Below are 7,445 nucleotides of genomic sequence, written 5' to 3' on the forward strand. Positions count from 1 at the left end.
TGTTTTAGTCAAAGTAACATCAAGAATCTGCTAAGTTTGAAATCTTAGAACTAATTCTCCAGCATTTCTCTTCGAATCTAGATATGACACTCGAAACAAGGCAATAAATTTTGAAAATTTTGAATCGTGCCATTTTACTTTTTTCATTTTTGACATGTTTTTAAACTATGGCATGTGGATTATTCACGAATTGTGGAACTGAAATATAGTCTTTGGAATGCGCAGGTACATGTGCTGCCAGGAGAAATGTTTGGAAAGTGCACTATGGTATGGCGATGACAATGATGAGATGGCTCCCATTATAGCTCGTGGATCGCTTGCTTTTGTTTATTGCCTGGTTTATGCTTGGAAATACTGGAAGATATGGCTTGCAAAAACCCAAAACTGGCCCTGTTTCAGACATCGGAGCCTTTAAAAAGATAAAGGAGTGGTCATATCAAGGTTGTAGGTCTGCTGTAAGTGTAGAATGCTTTACTGGCTAGAGGTGAATCTTTTTCCTCTGATAAAAATTCCTTTTCTTTTTCTTATGATTGCAGAATCTTTTCCACTTGGGTTGGGGGCTGTAAGCACTGAGTACTAAATTGGAGTTGTAAATTCTGAACTAATAAGTGGGTGTGTTCATTTTTGCATGCAGAAATGTGATTTGTTTTCTAAAAGTGGAATGCCCAAGACACCCTTTCCTAATGGGTGGGAGGGGGAAGTGGTCTGTATGCAGTGGGATTCACAAGAAGAGGATTGCTGGGCACATCAATAGATGCAAGGTGTATAGCCAAGGATATAGGGACGACATGGAAGGATGACAATAAGCAGACCAAGACCAATCAGTTCAAATCTTGTCATAGAAGATGCATCTCCCAGTTCTAATCAAGTAAACTTCACATCTAATGGCTGTACATAGTTTCTGTGCTGTTCTGAAGCCATGGACATATTCTTTAAACGCCTCCATTCCAGCAATGTCTGGAATCATTGGTTCGGCATTCTCTCCAAAAGCAACAATCAATCAATGGCAAATGTACTCAAACTCACGCACAGCCAAACCACCCTTGGGACAACTCTTAGTGCTAACTTTCCACAGACCACAGATCTCGTCATGCTTTGAGACTAGAAAGACGTGGGGAAAAGTTCAGGAAATGGTTTTCTGGGGAGTTCACAGAATTGTTTGGGGAAATGGGTTTTGAGTCTATCGTAAGTTCTATGCTGCCACGAAGAGGCTATAGAATCAGCTTTTTCTAGCATGATTGAGGGCAATCCTTGCTCTTTTAAACAAGCTCCAGCAGCCGGACTAGAAGGGCCTGCTCCAACAATTGCAGGGCCATTTACCCAAACACACCTTTTCCTGTTCAGATAGTCATCGTTTGCCTCCTTCCCAACTTGCTCGTAGAAGAGGTCCATATGTAGATATGCTCAAAGATATTAGAGGAAAAAAGAAAGAATGAAGCAAAAGACTGAGTTGTGGAAAGGATTATGTTAGATTGTGGCAGAAAGTAATCAGCTAAATGACTATATAAGTAGTAGTTCCAGACCGTCCTGTTCGCAGATTGAAGTCAAAATGAAACAAGTTCGTAAAGGTTGGGGGATGCTTATATACATATGAATGGATGAAAGGATTTTAATGATTTCTACGGGATTCAGCAGTCTAAAGGATCAAGAGACATCAAATTAATCTGTTTTCAAGTTCTTTAAATTGTTTTTTGTTATGGATCTTGAGTAAGAAACTTGGTGTCTTGTGAAGCCTTGTTTCTTCAAAAATTCATTCAAACTGTCCACCTTTAAGTTGCTATCAAATTGATTATGAATATCTTCATGTGCTGCTCACGCTTTGATAAAATGTCATTCCGTTTCCACCACCTCCTTGCTGCAAAAAGTGCATGTTCTTTCTTCCCAAACTTCTTTAGGCATCTTCCATCTGTTGGTTCCACATCTCAAATGATGAGAGCTAGTACTCAATTGTGCAATTAAAATTTTAGCCTTTCCATTAATCATAGATTTGAAATAAACTTTTTCATCATGCTTCCATGTGAGATTAAATTATTTGATATAGTATGCTTTTTTTTGGCCTAAGTGTTTTGTCCACATGGCATTCCTGAATTTTTCTAACACCCACTTTTTTAATCTCCTCATTAGCATTAGGACAATCATATAGGTTTATTTCTCACTTGTTCAACCACTTGCTATTCTACTTCTTCCAAGTCTTTTTCCTACAATTTAGCTCTTCTTCAATGATTTTTTGAGGCCACCGATACTTATCCATATTTCAACCTTTTTTTAAGTAGCATAACAGCTGAATAATCACTAAAGCCTCAATTGGGAACATACCAACCTTGGCTAAAAAAATCTTGTATGGTACTGTTGATTTGAATTTGAGGTTGCTAGTGATTATATGTTTTTGAATTCTTTCTTTTTGTCACCATTTGTGGTTTGACATGCTATTCCCCTTAACCTCACACCCATAAAGGATAATTGACACTACTAATAAACCAAAAAGGGTTTTTCAAAGAAGGTTTAAATCTCTCCACCCTCCTTGAATCCTCATTGATCTACATGTCTCCCAACTAGGCTTGTTGTGAAAATCAATTCTAGATACCTTTTTATCTTCTCATTAGTTTTAGGATAGTATTGTAGGTTTGTTTCTCACTTGTTTAGCCACTTGCCATTCTACTTCTTCAAATTCATTTTCTATAATTTAGCTCTTCTTCAATGATCACTTTACGCTAGCGATGCTTATTCATATTTTCGACCTTTCTTAAGTAGCATAACAAATGAATGATTGTTGAAGCTTTAAGTGGGAACATATTAGCCTTGGCTAAAAGAATCTCACATGGTACCATTTATTTGATTTTGAGGCTACTAGTGATTAGATGTTTTTGAATTCTTTCTATTTGTCACCATTTGTAGTTTGGCATGTTATTCCCATAAACCTCACACTCATAAAGGATAACCAACACCACTAATAAACTAAGTCTTCCAATCCCACAAATTTGTTAGCCTACATCTGTTTTGATGAAGGTATAAATCTCTCCACTATCCTTGAATCCTCTTTGATCTACATGTCTCCCAATTGAGCCTATTGCGAAAATCAATTCCTAGGTACTTGTATTCCACCACTACCTCCAAGGAGTTGCCCTCAAAGATAAAATTGACTTGATACTACTTCTTTTTCAAAGAAAAGTCCACAACTTTAGTCTTGTCGATATTTATTTGCATCCCAACCTCTTGACATAAGAGCTCAAAGAATTTCAAATGCTCTCTCAAGCCATGCACTAATTTTGCAATAAGAATAAGGTCGTCTACATATAAAAGCAACTTCACCATCCATCCTACCAACTAGATGCCTTCTCCAATGGTATTGTTTAACCACTCTTTTATTTTATCAATGTATACACCAAACAATGTGGGGGATAAAGCACATCGTTGTTTGACCCCGATGTCACTACCGAAGCATTTAGACATACCCTCTTTAGTTCTAATTTTAGCTCCGACTTGCTCATAGAGTTCATGGACAACAACTCTAAGCACCTTTGGGGTCCTAATTTCTTCCATTCTACATGACAAAGCTTATCTCTAGGAATGATGGAAAACGATTTTTTGAAATCAATGAAGCAACAAAATTCTTGTCCACCTTAGATGTCCGAAACTTTTTCAATGAAATGTCGTAGAGTGATGCAATGATCAATGATAGAGTGTTTAGGTCTGAAAGCAACCTTCCCTCTTGCTCCTTTTCCCTCTTTTCTGCCTATCTACTAATTATATGCTTTAGCATGCTCCCAAAAATGTTTCCAAGAAGAGGGTTGACCATAATAGTGTAGGTAATTGGAAGGGTTATAGATGTCTCCACTTTTGTGAAAAGGCATAACAACACTCGTTGTCTATTCAATTGGAAATATGTTTTGGGTAACTCCGTTAAAAATCTTCTTGATATGTGGAGATAGAAGGTTAGCTCCCCACTTCAGAAATTTTGTTTGCAAACCATCAATATCTTATGTTTTACCACTTGCCAAATTATTTACTTGCTTGATGTCTTCCATTGAGAAAAGCTCAGTTGAAGTGTTAATTATGGGTGGATTAGTTTTCTCGTTTGTTCTTTCATAGAGGAGCTTCACATAATTTAACCATTGGGCATTTGTGATATTGTTTTCTCTTGTATTGTAGCTCTCTCATATTTAATGGATTACTTTAGAATGTGCACCTATTTAATGGGCCATGGATTGGACATATGGAAAGCAGTTGTGGATAACCATGTGATGCCATCTACTCCATCTACTAATCAAGCTCAAAAAAGAGCATTCAAGAACAATGTGAAAGCTATGAATGCAATTCTAAGAGGACTAACAAGAAATAAATTAGTCAAATTCATGTAATGCACATCACCAAAAGAAATATGGAAAAAAAAATCAAAATACTTATGAAGGAGATGGCAAAGTAAAAAAGGCTAAGCTCGATACCCACAAGAGGCAATTTGAAAGCTTAAAGATGAAGGAAGAAGAAAATGTTGCTACCTACTTTCAACATGTGGATGAAGTTGTAAACTCTATTGTGATCCCAGATAAATGATTGAGGATAAGGTTATCATGCAAAAAGTATTAAGATCTCTTCCCATGAGATTCAATGCAACATTTTTGGCCATCAAAGAAATGAAGGGTTTAAATACCTTGAAGATGGATGAGTTGCATGACATTTGTACAACATATGAAATGAGGATAAAGAGTGGAACGAAATCAAAGAGAGAAGCCACTTCTGAAGCATCAATAAAGATGAAGAACAAAGATTCGACATCAAATCAAATCTCAACTAATGAGGAAGAATACTACTTTGTGAAGAAATTCAATAAAGGATCCAACAAGTGCAAGGGTAAGTACACTCTTAAATATTTTAATTGTGGTAATATAGGTCATTATCCTACCAAATGTCCACAAGTTAGAAGTAAAATAAGAGAAGAGGAAAAAGTATATTGTGTTAAGAGAAAATAAAAGAAAAATCATCATAGTAAGAAGAAGCACAATCAAGGAAAATTCATTAAGGTTTTTTAAGACACAAGGAAGAGCCTATATGCTCGAGGAAGTAATAGCTCATTTGAAAGTGATGAAATCTTTATGGAAAGTGGAAGAGAAGAAATTATCTTCATGGCCATGGAAATGAAGAAGTTCTAAGACATGTGAAGACAAACAAAATGAAAAAACTAGAAATAAGGAGGACGCTATAGAAAATCTTGAGAAAGAACTTACTATTGCTATTGACAAAATCAAAAGACTCAAGAAAAGGAACTCAAAGATAAAACATCAAATTCGAGAGGATGGTGAAAAAAATAAGAAGACAATTTTGGACTTAAAGACTCAAGCTAAAAAAAACCAATCATATTGAGGATGTTTTGAAAGAGTAGCTAAAGTAAAAAATATTGGAACTCTTGGTATGCAAGAAGCTTAAATTAGAGATTGTTCCCTAAGGAAGGAGGTAGAAAATATTAAAGTGCAACTAAGAAGAAACATGAAGTTTGACAAGAGCTCATAAATGTTAGAAGACATTAATTCATAAATATCACCCTTTGTAAAAGTGGCCTTGTTTTTAATGGCGAATGTTCACATACAACAAAGCACTTGGATAGTAAGAATTATTTTCTGTCTCTCATTAGTCTCAACAAGGAATTAAAAATGAGGTGAACAAAAAAGAGACTAAAAAGGAAGAAAGTGAAAACAAAGCAATTAAGGAGGATAGTGTGTCATATTCACAAAGAACCAATCTCAAATGGTCATTCCCTAAAACAAAGCCACACACTACCAAGTTCAACTATTCCTTTCATGGCTATCATTTTTTATGCAATCAATATGGTCATAGAGAATTAGAATGTAGAGTTCATACAAGGAATTATTATATTTTTTCAAAAAGGAACTTCAACTCATTTTCTCCCCTAATGAATTATAATTTCATATGTTATAAGTGTAAAAATTTCAAGCACATAGCCAAGTTTTGTAGAAGTAATTTTTTTGAGCCTCTAAGATAGGAAAATAAATAGGATGTTTGTGACAATAAAAAGAATGAACCAAATAATCTTTGGAAGAAAAAAGAGCAAGAGTTAAAGGAGAGATCTATGCTTGTACAGGTTACTTTAAACACTCAAGATGAGTGAAATCAATGGTATGTTGATAGCAGATGCTCAATGCACATGACTAATGATGAGAAAATTTATCTCCTTGAATAAGGTGGATGAAGGAACGATAAAATACTAAGGCAATGCTGCAAAAAACATAAAAAGGAAAAGGTACACTAAGTCTAGACAATGAAAGAACCAAAACTAAAGATGACATATATATAGAATGACTCAAGCATGATCTACTAAGTGTGAGTTAAATGCGTGACAAAGGGCACATCTTTACATTTCATTCTAGAGGATGTAAAATTAAGAAAAATGGAAAACAAATAGCTAATACTTACAGAATGGATGGAAATGTCTATATTCTTAATGAGGTTAGAAGTAAAAATTGTTACATGGGGCAAGAAGATGAGAATTGGCTATGGCACAAAAGGATGAGACACCTAAATTTTTACAATATTGCGAAGATTAGCAAAAAGCAAGCTATAAGGGACATGCAAAAAATAGAAAAACCACTAAATACTATTTGTAAATAGTGTCAATATGGGAAACAAATAAGGATGAGCTTCAAATAAAAGGAATATTCTACATCAAAAACTTTGAAACTTGTTCACATTAACTTATGTGGGTCCACAATGACAAAAAGCTTGCAAGGTGAGTATTATTTCATGTTGTTAATTGTTGATTATTTTAGGATGATATGGGTAATGTTTCTTACAGAAAAATATGAAGCAATAGAGAAGTTTAAGACATCAAAGCCTTACCAGAGAATAAAATAGGGTTGAAGATCAAGTGTCTTAGATTTGACAAAGGAGGAGAATTTATATCAAATTAGTTTGAAGAATATAATGAGAGGTGTGGGATACGAAGACTTGATATTCAGCCACAAGAAGTCCACGACAAAATGGCACTTGGTGGAGAGAAATAATATAACCCTCCAAGGTATGGAAAGAGCCATTCTCAATGAATCTAGGATAGCTAACACGTTTTGGAAATAAGTTGTTCATATAATTGTATACATCTCCAATCAAGATCAAATTGGGGTAAAAAATAACAAAACTCCATATTATGAAATTTAAAAAGGGAAGGCCTACATTAATAAATATTGCAAATTTTGTGGAAGGAAATGCTACATAAGAAGGGATGGTGAAGATTTGCAAAAAAATTGATTCCAAAAGTGATGTAGGTATTTTTGTTGGATATTCCACAAGAAGAAAAGCTTATGGGTGCTATAACAAGAGACTACGAAAAATTGTTGAAAGTTTAAATGTGAGAGTTGAAAAAGAAGGGCATCAAAAGGAGATAGTAAAAGAGATTGATTATTAGAAGGAAGAAAGTTGTAAAGAAGAAGAAAGGGAAA

At 34.9% G+C, this 7,445-nt stretch overlaps 1 pseudogene; it reads left to right on the forward strand.

Annotated features, from left to right (window-relative positions):
* The window catches only part of LOC131049535 (probable indole-3-pyruvate monooxygenase YUCCA5), a 44,729-nt pseudogene extending 44,247 nt beyond the window's left edge, over positions 1–482 (forward strand).
* Positions 483–7,445: the final 6,963 nt, after the last annotated feature.

The sequence above is a fragment of the Cryptomeria japonica genome, chromosome 11 (genome assembly GCF_030272615.1).
Source record: "Cryptomeria japonica chromosome 11, Sugi_1.0, whole genome shotgun sequence".
Classification (NCBI taxonomy): Eukaryota; Viridiplantae; Streptophyta; class Pinopsida; order Cupressales; family Cupressaceae; genus Cryptomeria; species Cryptomeria japonica.